The sequence below is a fragment of the Cydia strobilella genome, chromosome Z, assembly GCF_947568885.1.
Source record: "Cydia strobilella chromosome Z, ilCydStro3.1, whole genome shotgun sequence".
Classification (NCBI taxonomy): Eukaryota; Metazoa; Arthropoda; class Insecta; order Lepidoptera; family Tortricidae; genus Cydia; species Cydia strobilella.
In genome coordinates, this window is record NC_086068.1 from 37,889,948 (window position 1) to 37,910,834 (window position 20,887).

General features: G+C 35.9%; 1 protein-coding gene across 1 annotated transcript in view; it reads right to left on the reverse strand.

The window, feature by feature from the left end:
* The window catches only part of LOC134754943 (uncharacterized), a 246,828-nt gene that overhangs the window by 14,736 nt on the left and 211,205 nt on the right, over window positions 1-20,887 (reverse strand). The window lies entirely within an intron of this gene.

The following is a 20,887-nucleotide window of genomic DNA, read 5'->3' on the forward strand; positions in this document are numbered from 1 at the left end:
GACTTAGTCTAAAAGTATAGAAACTTGATTTCTATGACAACCTCGCAATAAAGAAAAATCTCATTTACCTACATTCAAAGGCTGTGTACAGAAGAGAGTATTTATTACTGTACTGGATATCCATTTCAAAGTGTCATTAAGTCATATTTTATTCTAGATGTCAATACATAAAAAGTGTTTGGTAAACTCGAATTATGATACAAAACGGCTTAGTTAAGTATACAGTGTCTGACAGAAAACACACATAACCGTTGAAGTTGTTATAATCTTGAAAATTAAAACATTGTATATTTTTGTAAAATTGAAATACCAATAATATAATGGGTAATGAATTGCTATTAAAATTGGTTCAGAGCTAACTAAAGATTGAATACACCTTTCAATAGCGTCATGGTTTACATAAGCAATGGCAAAATTACATAAACAGCAATTATAACCATAATCTTAAGATAAATACAACGTTATCAATAGGTATTACAGTGAAATCAAAGAGTTTTATACATTTTTTTGTCTTTTTTTTACTTTTACCAAAAAGGAATATCAAGGGTAATTTTACCCATCAATTAATGACGCCCATTATTATAAATATAAAACTATCTATACCTACATAAAATTACATTTGTAGGTAGATACATAATTACAAAATTTTGATATAAATTAATACCTCCTATGAGGCACCGTTCTTATCTTCAGCTGAAATCAGTAATATCAGTAACGGTATACGTAACTTACTGATTTGATATCGATATTTTATCTATATATATAAACGTAAAAGTCCTGACTAACTGACTGACTCACTTAAATCAACGCCCAGCCCAAACCGTTGGACCTAGAGAGCTGAATTTTTCACAATAGATAGCTTTTATGACGTTACTATCCACTAAGAAGGGGTTTTTCAAAATTCATCCCCTAAGGTGGTGAAAAAGGGGTTGAAAGTTTGTATGGAGATCATAATTTTTTTCTAGTGCGGGACTTGAAATTCTGTATAAAGGCATATTATTAAAATACTAGAAAAGTAATTTCAGCGTTTTTGAAAATTTATCCCCCAAGGTGGTGAAAAGGGGGTTGAAAGTTTGTATGGAGATCAAACATTTTATTGAGTGCGGGACTGGAATCATTGTATAAAGGTATATTATTAGCATAGAAGAAAAGTAATTTCAGCGATTTTAAAAATTCACCCCTTAAAGGGGTTGAAAAGGGTTTGAAAGTTTGTATAGGGTTCAAATTTTATTTTAAGTTAGGAATTAGAAACTTCGTAAAAAGGTATATCATTAAAAAAGGAAAAAACTGATTTTAGCGTTTTTGAAAATTCATCCCCCAAGGTGATAAAAAAGGGGGCTGAAAGTTTGTATGGAGATCATACATTTCTTTGAGTGCGGCACTTGAATCTTTGTATAAAGGCATATTATTAGAATACAAGAAAAGTATTACAGCGTTTTTAAAAATTCATCCCGTAAAGTGGTTAAAAAGGGGTAGAAAATTTGTAGGTGTCCTAATTTTATTTAAAGCTGTACTTGAAACTTCGTAGAAAGGTATTTAATTAGAAGGCAAGAAAACTTATTTAAGCATTTTTGAAAATTCATCACCCAAGGTGGTAAAAAAGAGGTTTGAGTACAGGACTAAACAGGTCAGTACAGGTCTTTTTGAGTACAGGACTAAACAGGTTGTATAAAGGCATATTCAAGAAAGGCTTCTTTGAAAGGCATTGTATAATATTACAAAAAAGTTATTACAACGTTTAAAAGGGGATGTAAGTTTATATGTAGTACAAGTTTTCGTTTTAGCTAGGAACATGAAACTTGGTAAAAGGGCATTACTTATATTAAAATAGACGAAAACTGATTGCACCATGTTTGAAAAGTTTGTATTAATAAAGTTTGCAGCGGGAGCGAACATTTTTTTTAAATAGTGGTCTTGAAAATCTAAGTGTTGAGAGGGATTATATAGAGAACAATTTTTTCAGTTAGGGGCTTGAAACTTCGTACTTTGTGAAAGACAAATTTCATGCGTTGTATATAATTATTAACAAATGATTAACCGTCCCTACTGATATCTTTTGCTGCATAATGTTCTATGCTCATGTAAAATATATAACCACCAACATACAAATCAACGCGTACGAAGTCGCGGGCAACAGCTAGTTTTCGTATATATCTGTATTTAGATACAAGGCTCTGAATAGTAAATCATATTTGTTGTCTTGGATTTGGATACGAAGTATAATTAATAATCAAATGACTTACCTGTGAAGTTTGATTACAATTATACGAGTAAGAGTAATTTATTGTTGTGTTGTATTAGATAATTCATTCATACTAGTCATAAGCATAAATTTCTTTGTTGTCAGTATAAATTGTGTAATTACCATTGTTTGAATTATACGAGTATCCAAATCCAAGACAACAAATTCCCGCCCTCCCAACCCCGAAAATTAAAATAAAATAGTCTATGTTCATAACACAAAAAGATCCACTCTGAAATAATGACGGGTATCTGTGGAGATTGGTTGGAGGGGGAAGGCAGGGGATAATGGCATAGTAAGACAGGGACAGCGCGAACTTGTTTTTTAAATATTATCACTAAAATGTGTGACAACGACGGCATGATTCCATGCACTGCTGCTTAGTAAATTATATTTGTTGTCTTGGATTTAATAGTAATAACCCCGAGGGGGCAGCTTGTGGCGAGCTGACGGTAAGTGGCGACACCGCGGACCCCTATTCCAGAGGGCCCTTTCATCTGGCCCTCGCCTGTGTGCTTGCCTTGACTGGCCGGCCAGAGTGGAGTCGCAAGAGCGGGACCTATGCTCCAGGTTGGAAGTGTAAAATGTCATAACGCCGGCGGCCTGCTGAACGGAATACCGGGATCTGGCTACCGCAGACTCACCTCTCCACAACCTCAAGCCCGCTCCAGACTACGCGGCGCAAAGCCGCGAACGCGAGTGTGGAGTCGATTTCGCTGATTAGCGAACTAGAGTCCAGACTCGCGTTCGCGGCTCCGCGCCGCGATTCGCGCACAAGTGTGGAGGGCCCTTCACAGCCGCTCTGAAGTGTTGCCCTATTGTCGCACTGTGCGTGCGGCCGTTGTAGGGCCCACTAAATGGGTAGGCGAGTCACCACCTGTCTTACACAATTTTGAGACTGATTGTCACGGCAAGTGTCCGCTAGTCTACTCCCATAGACCAATACCCAGTCCATCCAACATACAATAGCCCATGACCTTAGTTCCCATCGCAGCACAAAAGTGCTGCACTGCAATAGTCTTTGCATCTGGCGGGGACCATCTCCGGATGTATCATATTGTGCGCTCGGAGATGGTATCCGCCAGGTGTATCCCTTGCTTTTAGATTAAATTGTCTTAAAGGGCCTCTGCGCTGTTGGCTTCGGCCCCACGCACGCCTCCCTAAAGTCCGGGACCCCATGGTCCCGAGATATGGAAAGGACAAACAAATAATAATAATAATAAAATGTTTTATTGCAGGCATTTAAAAAAAACCATACACTTCTTCTATAAACTAGCTTAACTAATGAAAATTAAAATTAAAATATTGAGTATTAAATAGAATTCAATACTCAATATTATTATTTCCGGTTCTCATTCTGATGAACAGATAGCCAATGCCTAAAAACATGGCTATTTGGGTTCTCACTTATCGTCCTCAGAATTTCGTTTTTGGAGCTTCTAATAGCTTCCCAAAAGGAGGCTACTCTGGCTCTGAGGATCGCCAAGAAGCCAGGTACTCTGGCCGTCGCAAACATGTCTGATGCACTACAGTATCTAGGCTTTTGCATCAGGATACGATATGCATCATTATACTCTACCCTGATGCTACTATACGCCCGCCTCGTGTACCTAGTCCATAACTGGCACTTATAAAAGCTTTGGCAATATGCTTTAAATAGCGTGGTTTTGACCTCGTCTGAGCAACGACCGAATTTACGTGCCAGCATATTGCAACGAACGGACAGAGCTCTTCTCTCTCTTTCAATATCTGCGTCATCGTGTAAGGTCTCCGTCAAAATATGACCAAGATATTTGACCAACGTTATAATCCGAACTGGTTGTCCATTCAAAAACACTCGTGGTACCCTGTCCGGACCCTTTCTACATCTAAAAACCAGCAGGTCAGATTTGTTCACGTTATACACCAACCCGTGATTAGCTGCATATCGCTCACAAATCGATAGTAGGTCACTGATACCATGGATCGAGGGGCTTAGAAGCACCATATCGTCTGCATAGCTAAGGTTATTGGATACTTGTATAATTGTAATCAAACTTCACAGGTAAGTTAATTTGATTATTAATTATTTTTGTTTTGTTACTAAAATACCGGGAACTAAATGTATCGTGTTCCTGAAGGAACTTTATAGGTGCTACAGATTATTTTAAAATACAAGTTCTTAGTTCAAATCAAGTTTAAGCTAAGTACTTTCCTTACTAAATAGTGGTAGCTAGAGATGGGTAGTGAATAAATACTCAAGAGTAAATACCGAGTAAATACTCAGTATTTACTCAATTTACCCGTATTTACTCGTTTATACCCAATTTGGTGGGTATAAACTATTTAGAGTGCTGACACTGCTGACAGGGTATAGAAATCTGAAATAAAGGTGTATTTTGTACTGGATTTAGTAGTCCAATTAGTAAAAAATATATTTTAAGAGAGGCGTTCCATGCATGTAACTGTCACAATAAAAAAATCTGAAACCACCAACGTGTGGCACATCATTAAATTGGTCTTTAAAAAGAACTTCAATGTTATTATGCACTTTTTTCGATAAATTTAATACTTTTGGGAAAGAAAACCGTTTCCAAAGGCCAAAATATTGTTCATCCCTCTATAACTTTTGGAACAAAGTTTAATAAAATATGAAAAAATATCGGGAAAATAGGCCCTAGAAAATACTTTAAGAAAAAAATACTTTGAACATGATCGGTTGGGTCATTTTTGAGTTTTCATTAAAAAACTCTTCACAAAAGGACGTAAGTGCCGCGTGAACACGTACTTTTGCGTGTACGGGGATTCAGGATTCTAAAAGTCGGACCTGTGGATTCTATTCCAGTCCTCAGTCAGTTATTATAATGGGAGAGTGGAACCCAGCGTGGAACGACGCTTTCTAAGCAGCAGTTGACCGCAACTAGATGGGTAGTTAGTAAAAACCCACCGAATATTTACCTAAAATACCCGTATTTGCCCTATACCGTAACTATGTATTTAGTGTGGTTAAAATATGATTTAATTATAGTCGTTGGTTTTCAGGCTTGCCCTTTCGGTTAACTCTTTGTCTATTGTAAGTAAAACCGCACGTGCTACTACCTGCAAAAAAAAGAATCGCTAACTGACCGCGTGTACTACACGGCTATACTTATATAGTCGTTAATTTTCAAGCTGGCCCTTGCGGCTAACTCATTGTCTATTGTAAGGAAAACCGCACGTGCTACTCGCCCAATAAAAAACGGTTCGATCAATTTAACCGGTTATTGAATTACATTTCTATGGAACTTGCAATAAGATTCAAAATGAACTACGGAAAAATATCTTGAGAGGCTGTGTGGGGTCCCTCTACGGTTACTGAGTTTCGGCGAGTCGAACGCTACAGAACCTGTCTAAAATGTATCAACGAAATGCGTAACTGAGGCGCGTTATCCGATATAAAATATATGTATATCGGAGAGCGCACTTACACTGGTTTTTGAGCGTTGGCCTATAAATTACATCACACGAATTTAGTGATTTCACATTTGGCAATCCCGTTCCCTCTCATGTGACTTCACATATTTGATAATTTTGTTTCAAGGAAATTAGCAAATTGAATGAAATATAGTTATTTTAATAAAAATATTTTAAATAATAGGAATATTAGAAATTTTATGACTCGAAACCGATACGATATATCGTTTCAAAAACTAGCTTATTTAGTTGTATCGCGAATACAAATAATCAAAACAATTTTCGACTACAAGTGAAGTTAAAGTGACGTCACAAAGTTTGTAACTGTAAAAAATATATTATATGTCACAACATAACTAATAATTTTCTAGACCCCCTCCCTCCCCCTTAACGTGGGACGTAATTAATGGTTTTCCATTGTAATTGGCACGTATTTAACCGGTCAAGTAATTAATCGAATTTGGGTAGTTTAAAAAAATAGAAATAGGTACTAAAATTAATAAGTTGGCAACAAAAACGGAGCCTTAAATTAATCAATACGAGTTGTATTTTTATGAATTTTGGCCACATTGCCAGGAAAGACAGTGATAACCTGGAAAAGCTGGTTATCACTGGTAAAATCGAAGGCGATAAGCCGAGACGCAGGAGCCCAATGCGGTAGACGGACTAAATTCGCTCAGCCCTTTATGTAACGCTCCACGGTGCCCTACACTCGGCGACAGACAGAAAGAGGTGGCGGCAAATTGTCCAAGAGAAGCTAGTAGTTACCTAGAAGTGACTACGAACCTCAGTGATGAGGAAACCGATACAAGGAGGAGGAGGCGACCACATTTTATATATATTTGAGCCTAATATAAATTATTGGCGCTAAAATATTAATACACAGCCAAATTATATTATTATATGCCCAATGAAAGTTCTTGTTTAATATTTTAGATTCCCGAATATTGATAAGCCAATAGGGTATTTGACTGTATTTAAAATTAATTATTTTACACCATGCATGAAATGAAGCACCAGAAGATTAATGAGAAGCAGTTATTTTTAGACACAATTTCTATTTTAAAGCCCGTATAAAACTATAAAGAGTAGGTAATTTGATTGTTACGTAACATGCTAGTGTTTCATATAAATTCCATAGTAGCAAAATCGTTTTGACAGTTCGAAAAAAGATACTGATTTTACTAGTAGTCAAATACCCTATTAGAATTATATGCCAATGACCGAACCTTTTTTGCAGGTATTAGCACGTGCGGTTTTACTTACAATAAGCAAAGAGTTAGCCGTAAGAACAACTATACATACTATGCAACAATCGCCACGCTATCTGACAGTTTTATGTGGCAGTTTTATTTCAATAACACTGTATAATATGTGAATCAACTGGTTAAAAACTGTATAATATGTGAATCATCTCGCAACATGCACTTATCTAGAACGTAAGTAATTAAGTAACTTTGAAAGTAATTAAGTACCTTATTATTTAAAACAAAATTGTTAACTATGCTTTATCACGTCTATATCTGCTAAATTCCAAATTACCTCTCACTGATAATCACCTTTTCTCCAAAAACTAAGCGTAATAAGCTTCTTATAACATAAATATCATTAATACACGTTAACACAATTACATAAAAACCAATTTTGTACTTAAATCTCACCATTTTATATAATATTTTGTTAATAATCGTTTTTATTACTCACCAAAATGAGTAAATACGAGTATTTACTGTATGCTTTGAGTAAATACCGAGTAAATACTCAGTATTTACTCACCCCAACCCCTGGTAGCTAAAAGGAGACATCGAAATCATTCCGTGTAGACAGCTATGAATACAATTTATCCCGAGGTATTGGATTAGAAAATAATGTGGTGCAGACTGTAAGCAGTGCCGATTATATGATAAATCATGTACCTATACAATAATTTAATTAAGGTAATTTTAATTATTATGTACTTCTAATTTACGCATGTCTACGATTAGTCAATATTGTATCTAAACAGTGTCTAGACATTCAAGTTAATTTACTTAATTGAAAGTAAAAAGTTCAATACTTTACTTGGCTGTGTCGTATAGATACTAAATGGGGTTTACCAAGATCCCTTGTGTCACTACTTATATAAATATAAAGGTTTTAAGACTAACAAACAATGCAGAAGGTGATGGAAAACCTAAACCGGAATGGACACGTTATTTAATGGAAATGGAATTGCTAGCAACACGAATGTAATATTTTTAATAACACAAAAACATAACTTGCTTGTTGCTTTCTTTTTGTCTGTTACCTTCCGTGATTCTCACCTGATGGTCTCATCGGAAGATCAGCGCTGGAACTCGCCAGCAGCATGCTGAGATGGGGCCATTTCGTGACACTTTATTTTCACTATGTTCTTTTAATGTATGTCTATTGTCTGTGTGTTTACGAATAAAAAGTATTTTATTCTGTTCTATTCTATAAAAAAAAAATTGTAGGAATTTATATAAATGATATTATTTTACAATTTTGGACGAGTTATTGATTGACCAGCGATAACTGTTTTGGAACCTAATTAAATAGTTAGCATTAATTACGGATGTATGGACACGTAAATGAGAGTAATTCCATAATGCCAAGATTTGTAATTAAGTGGAATTTTGTAAATTATACCGAGTATGTTCATTTTAATAGTCCGTCTAAACTAACTCTGCACCGACTGCAGCGACAAAGTGATACTTGCAAAGAAACCTACTATGTGTAGTTACTCGAACGTCGTAGAGACCTAGGTCTCGATTCCAATAGGAATCGATTAAGCATCAATTAATCCACCATATTTTAATCCCACGCGCTCGACTATTTCACGGTGGCGATTTTTAATCTGTCGGGCTGTTCTGGATTCCCGGATCGGTTTCAAGGACGCATCATACTTGGTGGAGGTACTCAACAGGATGCAAGTTATCCCCCCTATCTTAATCTGACGCGCTCGAGTAAGTCCAAAAATCCCCTCCTGGGCTCCCCAACCATTATTTTCACAGAAATTGACGTTTATTTTGGCACTTCCACATTCTGTCTTTTGACAAGTAGGTGCTTGACACGAGATTCGGTGAAGAGTTATTCAAACTTTTCTTGGACAGACTAAGCATTTAACATCTGATCAGATCAAAGGCTAATAATTTATATAATTTACGTATTATAATTTTCAATAAAACATTTAAAAAATATGTGTAGTCTTATTCACCCTCAGACACTAGTTTAATATTGTCCTAAACACAAGTTATTTGACAAGAATCAGGTTGGTGCCTTTTTTTTAGTGTTCCGTGCAACTTTGTTTTGCCAAACGGAACACTTATGGGATCACTTCGGTCTTGCAAATCATTTAAATGCGTTTTTCTCAGAGACCATTTGACATAGATACCTAAAATTTGAAACAGTTATAGCAATTACCACCTCTAATATTGTAAATAAGTCAAAACCGCTTATTTCTTATTTTAGGGGGTAATTTAGGGGGTTAAGCTCCCAACTTGAGAGGGGTAACCTGTTTTTTTTATTTTATTTGTAAGAATCGAGTGGGGTACCATTGGAAAGCTTGCAAAAAATTGAGTCGATGGACTAATTTTGACTTCATTTTAGATTGCAGTAGTTTCGATAAAAAATGCATTTAAAGTTGCAAGTTTTCATACAAAAAGATTCTCCTCTGTCCTGGGGACTTTCGCAAAAACTATAGCTAACAGGCAGCTAACCAGCCAGTAACCAACTGAATCGAGTATGGAGACGGCGGGAAAATTATCAGGTTAACCTTATCTTTATTAGTTTTTTAACTGCAGCCTGATCTTTGGTTACTTAGTTTAAGTTACTAGCTTGGATCAGCTTCTTAGACTGGTATATTCATATTAGGAAGTCGTTTTAGCGAGAACGATCTTTACTTAAAACTTTGGCATTGAAATTAATGACTTATGTGTGTGACACAAAGTTTAATTGTGACACAACTTGCTTATTTTTGTGGGTTATTTCATTTTTTTGTAATAGTCTACTAAACGCATGAGATAAAAAAAGATCTACAGAATAAAACCTTGTTATAATGCAAATAAGCTTAAATTTCGAACGGGCTTTTCAACCAATGGACAATCTCAATGTGCTCAGTTTACTTCATATTTATTGTTGGTGTAAACTTTAAATTTTTAAATGAAGAATTCCGTTCTTCACTGTCGTTTTGTTTTTTTACACAATAATACACATAGAGTTAGTAAGACGTATAGAGATAATAAAGTCTACCTGATAATAATATTTATTAGAGAGTATCTAATTCGTCGAAACAATATACTTACACAATATCCCTTTGCATTAAGTACGATGACAGTTCACTATCTGATTAGTCAAATTACTGTCAAGTAAACCTGGATAAGGGTTGTGTGATGGACAGATAGGAACCTTATACAATATGGTACAACACAGTTTCATGGCAATAATGTATGTGCTTACTATAAAAGGCGTTTTACCTAGTTAAAACGAATTTTATGTAACACCCCAGTGAAAAGTGAAAACCCATTTTCACGAGTAAAACTAGTTTTCCAAACCGCATCTTCACTAGTTGTAACTCGGATTTTTCAAAACTAGTTGTCGCAAAAGTACATGGTGAAAACTAGTTTTTCACCTCAGCAGCTCGAACAAGCCTACTTTCGTCACTCCCTGGAAATAATGTAGCATTATAATTTAGTGAAGACCATGAACTTCATACTTTTATTACATTTTTTTTATGGTATGGTATGGTTTGGTATGGTATGATAAGGTATGGTTTGGTATGGTATGGTATGGTATGGTATGATATGGTATGGTCTGGTATGGTATGGTCTGGTATGGTATAACCCTGCCATATACGGTGTCGCACGTGCGGTCAGTCACCGAGTGACGATTATTACAATGTAAAAACATAGCTCAAGTGGACAGTTATAGAACAATAAAATAACGTAATGTTACTTCTCACGGTTAAATGGTTAAATGGCTACAAAATTAAAAGAAGAGGTTATCATGGCCGGAGGTGACAATAAGGCTTCTGTATATAACATCAGTCTCGAAAAAAACGATCTTTAAAAAAGTTTATGCTTAAACATTAATTTAACGAGGAATGCCTCAAACTTGAGACAAGCTACATTTAGATTCATTATAGATTATTATATTTACATAAGTGTATTAAGTATGTACTTACTGCCTTTTTTGTCCCTTCCGCAACCGCCACTCACTCTCATTTTTATTATTTAACGAATTGTTGTTTATTTTTATTTTTTCATCTTGTTTGTTTTAATTAATCTTGACGTGTCTTTTATTATTTGTTTTATATTGTGTTAGTATTCTTAGAACTGCACTAGTTCATGGCCCCGACGGAAGATCAGCGCTAGCCCAGCCAGGCTAGCACCATGCTGAGTCGGGACCATTTCGTGGCTTATATTATTTATGTTGTGTTTCCTATGTACGTGTTTTCCTCTTTTTTGCCACGAATAAACGCTATCTATCTATCTATCTAATATCAAATGACTAGGCTCCCCCAAGGCTGTAAAACATCCCCTAACGCTTTTTCACGAATGATGACTGTGGGGCCGTGTGGGGCAGAGTGTGGCCATGTCCGGTCTAAATTACAAACAGTGTTTGGTATATCAGGATGACTTAGTTGTTTTCGGAAGAAATTTATGTATACACAATCAAAACTTATTAGACGTTTTCAGTAGATTAAGGAAAGTAAACTTAAAGCTCAACCCTGCCAAATGCTAATTCTTATAAAAAGAAATATTATATCTGGGTCATGTAGTTTCAGAAAAGGGCATTTTACAGATCCCGACAAAACTAAAGTTCTAAATAACTATCCGACTCCTCAGAACGCCGATGAAGTTAAACGTTTCGTGGCATTTGCTAGTTACTATCGTAAATTCATTGTCAATTTCGCAGATAAAGCATATCCACTCAACAAATTGTGCTGTAAAATTGTACCATTTGTATGGACTCAAGAGTGTGAACAGTCTTTTCAAACATTAAAGTCTGCTTTAGTTAAACCGCTGGTACTTCAATATCCAAATTTTTCGGAGGAAAACCATTTTTTTTTACAATGTGATGCGTCAGGAAAAGCTTTAGGTTCAGTTTTGTGTAACGGGGATGGTCGCCCTGTCGCTTACGCAAGTAGAAGTCTTAATAAGGCAGAATTAAATTACCCTACAGATGAAAAAGAGTTATTAGCGCTAGTGTGGAGCATTCGCTATTTTAGACCCTATCTATACGGCAGAAAGTTTAAAGTACAAACAGACCACCGACCACTAGTATATTTGTTTACTATGAAAGACCCTACCAGTAGATTACTAAAGTTCCGATTGCAATTAGAGGAGTATAATTTTACAGTCGAGTACTTGAAAGGTTCTAAGAATTCCGTAGCAGACGCTCTGTCTCGCATAAATATTACATCAGAACATTTGAAACAAATTAATGAGCAAGTTATAAATGTGATGACACGAGCGCAAAGACGAAAGATCGAGAGTATGCAAGGTACAGACAGTACAAGTTCTTCGGTTCTTAATATACCTACTAATTTGAGGCCTTATCACCCAATAATTGTGGATATTATTAAAAAACAGGAAAATTTTACTGAGTTATGTGTTACGTCATGTAGTGATTACAAAAAAGTTATGAGAGAGAACTTCGTAAAAGAGACGTCTAAGTATTTTAATTACGTGCCCAGCAAATCGTGTGTTTATTTTAATCCAACATCTCAATCGCTACTATCGCGAGCCGAATTAGCGAGAGATTTGGATACAATTTGCAGAAAAATAAATGTAAAAGAGTTATGCATTATAAGAAACGAATTAAATAAAGATTTTATTGCGGGCTTAATACAAGAAATAAATAGCTATGACGTTTGGTCCGGACCGCGAATATGTGTGCTAAGTAATATATACAAAGAATAAATAATTTACATGATAGACGCGTAATAATTAATGACTTTCACCTACTTCCCACAAGTGGCCACGCGGGGATTAGGAGAATGTCTAATAACATTAAAAACTGAAACTGCACTCAATGCCAAAAACAAAAATATTGTGCACCAAATAAACAGCCAATGGAAATAACAACTACTGCTAATAGCGCTTTAGAAAAGGTTTATTTAGACACTGTGGGACCTTTACCAAAAGATGAACATGGTTATTGTCATGTGCTGACCCCACAGTGCGAACTGTCAAAGTTCGTAGAAGCGTATGCTTTACGTTCCAAAGATACAGTAACTGTAGCTCGATCATTCGTAGAGAACTTTGTACTACGGTATGGAATTCCATTAGAAATAGCCACCGATCGAGGAACCGAGTTCATCTAGCACAATAAAAGAGCTAAGTATGTGATTTACTAAAAATTACTCATTTGCCCTCCACAGCGTATCACCATGAGTCAATCGGTGCTTTAGAGAATTCGCATAAAACTATGGGAGCTTATTTAAGTATACAATGCGAAAATAAACCGAATTATTGGAGCGACTGGTTGCCTTACTGGTGCTTTACGTATAACAACACCGTGCACACGGAGACGAAGTATATACACGCCTCATGAATTAGTTTTCGGTAAGTTATGCATGCTTCCTAGTAATTTAAGAAACGGTAACGTTACTCCCTTATATAATCACGGTAGTTATACCTTAGAATTAAAGTATAGATTAGAGCTGGCGCAGGCAGATGCTCGTACCAATTTAATAAACAGCAAACTTAAAAGGAAGGAGAAATATGACTCTCATTCAAAGCTATAACAACAATAGTTACTTATGGTTAAGAAATGTATCGAATAATAAGATGCAAAGCATTTATGTAGGACCTTATTTAGTTTTAGAGGATTTAAGGTGACTGTCCATTTGTAACTGCCGCTGCACTGCAGTTGCGACGTTACGCGGTGCCGCACTACTGTAGCAGCACGACTGCGGCTGTTGCGGCGTGCAGTCGCGACAGCGTTCGTTGATGGCTTGTCAATGTCAAGTCATATAATGTCAGACGTACAAATAAAATACTAATTTACTTTTGTATTTTTTACGTGAAGAAGCGAGTGACGATAATGCTACATGCTACATGAAAAAGAACACCAGTTTGCCTTTCTACAATAGTCAGAGTCCGACGAAGGCAGCTACGCAATATTAATAAAAAATCTGATATTTAATGGTGATCCTTTATTCAGATAATATTGCCGATTAAATGAAAAGCAATTCAACATTGAATGAGACTTAATAATTGACGAAATACAATCAAATTACTCAAATAAAATTAATGCAGAGGAAAAATTATTCTTAACATTAAGGTAAGTTCACAATGTGAAATTTTCTTCCCCATCCTCTTGCCTAAATGCGTGACCACCGCACACAGCATTCCGACGGAAACGGGACTCATGGGGTTCGTGATATATACGGGGGGAGTGCGCACTTAATCCACCTGCATCACGTATAGGTACTCGGCCGTCAGAAACGTGCGGCTGGATTTAGAAGTCTGTAATAAACGTCCCCTCAAAACCATGCCAGGTAGGCTCTTTTAGCAGGCCTTTTATTGATTTGTGCAAAGTGATTCGTGGGTTCTGGAGATGACGATGCGACACGTAAGAATAAAATTATCCAATGGTGGGCAGGCAGTCGTTCGGTGTTAGCAAAATATTACAGATTTATCTTTCTAAGTATCCATATTAAGCCAATTTTACTTTCTTTAGGTACCAAACAGTGAAGTATGATGAATAAAATAATTTGTAATTTACACTTCATATTGTCCAGTTGCAGGTGTGAATGGGCGACGGCACTCTATGATATGACCGCACCATCCATATAAAACTTGACGGGCGAGACAAGAAATCCTTTATGAAGAAAGATATTTCCCTCGCCTTGGCCGATAGAAAGAACTTTTAATAAATTAATTTGAATAATAAATGGTTTCCTCGTGTTGGTGTGAAGAATTACGTGTTGCACTGTAACACAGTTTGTTTAACCCTCATGCCTTGAGACCTCCGCAACTGTCAATATTCTAAATTTTAAACCATTCGCTTCTCTCGTGGTTCAATTTTGTATCGTTTCGTATGTTTGGATATCAATATGTTACCATGAGGTATTAAATAACATCTTTGCCCCTTGTAATAAAAATAAATGATTGCTTCTTTTATTTAGCTCAGGAATGGCTTTGCAATGACAAAATTAGAAATTGTCACCATAAACGACATTATATAATATGATATATTACAATACAATTACAGTTGCCAGGAATATTCGGCAACTATTCGGTATTTGGCCACTTTGCCGGATATTCGGTATTCTATTTGCCTCTCTATCGCTCGTGCCCTGTCGAGCTTATAGCTATCCTCGCAAAACTACGAAAAAATAAAAGAACAGTTTATTTAATGAATCTATAAATAATATCGTCGTATTATTTGAATCCCTAAATCAATAATCTCAAAATAAGCTAAATTTGTGAAAGCTGATTCCACAAATCTGCCTTAAGTTATATACCTTAGTTTTATTGGATGTATATAATGTACAAATTTCTAGAGAAGGCGGAGAATGTAAAGTTATAGCAAGAATAGTGCCTGGGCGTGGGCATAGATTTAATAATAAACTATACAATTATTTTCTGGATCAACAAGAGTAGAACCTAAATCAACTTCAACTGAATGCTACTAAACAAAGCCCTCAATGTCAATCTTACGTGCAGAACATGTTGAACATATAATGTATACACTTTTTTGGGAAACAGGTTTTTCGTAAATTAATAAAAAAGTAAAAATAAGACATGTTTTATTTTTCACAACTCTTTATTAACTTTAATTTTGTCCGCCATGATCGTGATATCAGCAGCTTGAGCCTTGAACTGCAACTTGTAGGTACCTGGAAATTAGAAATTATCTTTTCAGTTGCATGTTGTATTTTGAATATAACTATGTATTTTTGTATGTATATGATTTATTGCTTGCAAGATGGTTATAAGCAAACCCCGTAATCGAACCCGCAAATCCGTAGCAAATGTACGTCAGGGTTGTCACTACGTATGTACTACTAATAAAAAAACACAATGTTATTGAAAATATCTTTATGAACTAAATATCTTATTTATCTCAACATTATTTTGAAATAAACTATGCTCCTGTATAATTACGTCCTTATCCATAAATGTAATGTATGAAAGGCACCATCGTGAATTATATGCAAGTTGTGATCCATCTGAACCTTCTGCTCTATTGTATATGGTCACTCGATGTTTCCAATTCATATGGCTAGGTACTTTAGCCTGCCCGCTACACATATGAGATAGCTGACCTGTTTCTCTCTTAAATAAGTGGTGAACTAAATCCCGACACATCTTTTTAAATAATTATTATATCTGGGATTTATTTAAAAATCAGTTTCTTTGTGACATGAAATATGACTTTGACAAATTAATTTTTTGAACACTGTTCTTTTTGTATTTGCGGCCAGGACTTTTGCAGGCAATCTAAGTCTGTATACATCTGATGAAAAATGTCGACAGAAATTAAGGACGTGTTCAATGTTCTATCGATCTTCAAAATAAATTATCATAATTTTTTCTAAATTTTTTGCAGTCAAACTGCGTCGCCTACTTGTGTAAATCCATTTTAAACTCGAAAACGAGCGTTCCACATCTACCGACGTCAATGGTAAATAATTTAAATATGTATACTTTTGTAATGTATTTTTATTAATGTTTGTTGTTAACTCAGTTTCTTCTCCTCTTAAAAGCTTCTTTATTGCTGTAACAGCAGCATACCCTGGATTATTCTTTAAAACCGTTTTAAATTTGTAATAAACTAGTTTTCCTGTTAAATGAAGCCTCAATCTGGAAAGCTTTTTTTCTGTGGCATTTACAATATTCAAAGCTTCACTGACAGTAAGTTTCGGATTTTGCAATTTTTTTATGGAAGATCGAATAATACTGCCTATGTTAATATTAACAAACCCCAAATCATTTCTTAAAATGGGATCTCGGAATACTTTTTGTGCTTTTCGAATGGACACTGCTTCATTTGAATTAAATGTATTAATTATTTCCTTAATTTGGTCAAAGTTCGTGTCATAATAGGCCACAGCATCTAGCCAAGTTCCCCATCTAGTCAATACTGGTTTGGGCGGGAGGGGCATATTTGGCAGGGTTTCCTTAAATTTTGCAATCCTTTTAGGTGCTTTGTTAAATATTTTTTTGACGTTATCAATTAAAGTATTTATTTTTGGATATAAATTTCTCACTTTTTCAGCTACTCGGTTTAATCCGTGTGCAAGACATGTCACATGTGTTAAGTTACTAAACATTTGTCCGAGAATTTTTCCAGCTTTGAGCATGTAAGAACCAGCGTCCGTAACAAAACATAAAAAATTATCCTTATTTTTCTGATAATTTGTTCCCCATAAGTCTTTTAGTGTATCCTCCACTAGATTTACAATAGAAGCGTGATTCGTCGTGTTTAAAACTTTTGATGCAATCAAGTGTGATTTCGACTCCTCAGATTGTGATAATTCGCCAACAAGGACATTAGCAACGTGTTTTCCCATACCATCTTGTGTTTCATCAACCATTAGATAAATTAAAGAATCTTTCAACTTTTCTCTTATACATTCTTTTTTCTCTTCGTATATTTTATTTAAGTAATTAATCCTCAAATTTGATTCACTAGGCAAAATAGTTTCCTTTGAATATTTGCCATTGATACAATTTGTCAGAAAATCTCTGAATTTAGGATTTTGCAGCTGATTCCACGGAATGTTGGAATGGACTAAAAAAGCTGTTAGATCCTTGTTGAATTCGAACTGATATTTTTTTGAAACATCACGATGTTTATCTGTCGTCAAATGAAGATCAATGTTATGTTTTCTTTGGACAATGTAAGTATTACATGAAATACAGTAAATTTTGTTATCTTTTACCTGTAATCCTGGTTTATCTTGTAAAAGAAAATCTAAATGTGAAGAGTAACCATCTTTCTTTTCTTGATGGCTTCTACTAGCTAAATGTTTAACGACGTTGTCTTTCTTTGATTTTATATTTGCTGCACATACGATACAAAAAATATTTTGTTCGTTTTTTTCTAGTACACCAATATTTTCAAGTAACAAAGATTCCATATTAATTCAAAATACGTGCTTTTATGAATAAAATGACAGACACATTAAAACGCATTTAACATTGATGACATTGACATAATTATTACTCTATTTTCTTTGATAGAAAATCAAACTAGGTTTTATCTAAAGAAGGTCAGTAAGGTTATTTTTACTTATCATTAATAAGTACTTATACGTGCAGTAGAGTAGGTAAATTATTCATCGTAATCGCCAACCCTGACATCAAACTGTCAAATGCTACAGATTTGCGGGTTCGGTTACGGGGTATGGTTATAAGTTACATATATGTATGTCTGTTTGTTGAATTTAACTTCAAATCAGTAAAACGGAGCTAGTAGCGGACAAGCTGTGTTAAACGGTTTGTCTTTAGATATTCTGGCCACATAATCACAGAAAATAAATAGGTAATAGTGACCCGACCACCAAAATGGACTTTTAAATATTCGTAGTAAAATAATATTAATTTTATACTTACATCGACGTGATCCTCACAGCAATATTGTGTGTAACACTTGAAGTATTCCATTCCACATTTACTTCACGACAACACCGTCTTTCACGTAGGTCTTCACGGACTATAATTTTTGTAAATCATTCCCACAAGTGGACACAAGGTTTTTGATATATTAAGCAATCAAAATCTACTGTTTAGGTATTAAAAATTATAAATCAAATCGTAAGAAACTAGCGGTTTAACTGAATTTTTTTATTATGACAATTGATGACAATGACATCTTTGACAATTACGTGACTGACGGATTTATTTACTATGGTTCGATAACTTTTACTATACGATGACATTATTATATTCAGCCTCGCAAGAAGGTCAAACTAAGGTCATCAGTATATTTGTTGAAATATCTTCAATCCTCGATTATTATATCGCAGCAAATGTCGGAAACTGTTTAAAAACCTAATATCTCGAAATGGTTTTCGAAATAGAACATTTAAAAAAAAATGAACAATCCTAATTAGAGATTGGATTTTGAAAGTAGTGAGTGAGAAAGCGACTGTGTGCACGTTTTCCCCCGCAAAAAATGGCAGAACGATTTGTACGGTAAGATATCGCTTGGGCTCCTCCCTTCCGACGTGTCGGAAGCCGGTGTTGCTCGAAGGGTTTGCCAGACTATAGTTAACTTCCGAATTTGACACTCTCTTTTTCGGACCTATCATTCTAGTTTCCTAACTGGCTCTGTGATACTCGTATGGCTCAATATAGATTAGCAAAAAAGTTTACAGTAGTACTACAGTCGCCATCAGATATGTCGGAGCGACCGAGGTGCTAAATATATCTGAACATGCACTCTAGCGCCTTGACAATAAAGGCGTGTTCAGATATTTGTGAGCTCCTTGGCCGCCCCGATATATCTGCGATATATGGCGACGGTACCATCGGGGTTGTTTATCCGTGGATGTAATAACTCCTTAGAACGTAGTGGTTATATCCTCTTTGCTTAAAACTACTAATATCTGTGATCAAAGACAATTCAGTGCAGGTAACAGATTTGACGTGCGGTCTGCAGCCGCAGTTGCAATAATACACCAAATACGCAAAAATGGCCATGCTACGTGCAGTCGGTCTTGTCATTCATTTTACTATGGAAATTGACAATAACACCGACGTGTCGGAGCAGTAGTGCAGCTGCGGTCGGGAAAACGTTAAAATCACCATATTACGTGCAGTCGATATCGTCATTCATTTTACTATGGAAATTGACAATAACACCGACGCGTTTGGGCCGCCGCAGTAGTGTCGGAGCAGCAGTGCAGCTGCGGTTGGAAATGGACAGTCACCTTTAGGATGTAATGTAAAACTACTTAAAAATGAAAAAGAGGATGTAGTGCATAAAAATCGCACCAAACCCTATATTTTGTAAGTATTTCATATTCGTAGTTTTGTGTTACTATAAACTTTGAATATTGTTAGTGTAAGTTCATAATTTGTTAATATTGTAATTAGATATAGTTACTTAGTAATGTAAAAAAAATGTTTATTTTTATTTTTTTTAAACATGCGATGGATGGTGTAGTGTATACTAGACATAGTTATGTATGTAGCTCATAGGATATATATAAGGACCATTAACATAAGTATGCAAAGCAGTAATAAAGCATCGTTTAAGCTGAACACTCGTTTCTACTCAACTTCGAATCCTCACCTTACAGTATGGTATGGTATGGTATGGTATGGTCTGGTATGGTATGGTATGGCCTGGTATTGTATGGTATGGTCTGGTATGGTATGGTATGGTATGGTATGGAATGGTATGGTATGGTATGGTATGGTATGGTTTGGTATAGCATGGTATGGTATGGTATGGTGTGGTGTGGTGTGGTATGGTATGGTATGGTATGGTATAGTATGGTATGGTATGGTTTGGTATGGTATGATAAGGTATGGTATGGTATGGTATGGTATCGTTTGGTATCGTATCGTATCGTATCGTATCGTACCGTATCGTACCGTACCGTACCGTACCGTACCGTATCGTACCGTGTCGTACCGTACCGTACCACACCGTACCATACCACACCGTACCGTACCGTACCGTACCGTACCGTGCCGTACCGTATCGTATCGTATGGTATGGTACATATTATAATACTTTTTTTTCTGTTTATTCTGTGTAATTCGAAATACATTTTAACCTTTAATATGTTATCACTAGATATGAGCGCCGATATACATTTAGGCGGCGGCGGCGCGCCAGTCAAAATCGGTCGGCGGCGGCGGCGTATCGGTGGCGTGGCCTTAAGTTTTCAAAAACGGTTTTTCAAGGGAACAAAAATCTAACCCGAATTTTGCCGAAAAAACATGTTTTTTTTCCTCAAACTTAAGGAATTAGACAATTATTTATATATCAAGTATAATACTAGACTGCGTGACCGCTGAAGCCCTCCCCCGCCGACGGGAAGCCACAAGCCACCCCGCATGTCGACATTGTGTACGTAGGATCCTACATCCACATCGGATCGGACAGATATCGAATATATCGGATCGGACAATGTCGGGCTACTCCATTGTTACAGCGGTTCATCGTCCTAAGTACGGAATAGCCACCTACGCTAGAAGTGATCTCCGGGATCTTCAAGCATTACAGGCAGAAATCAAAGAC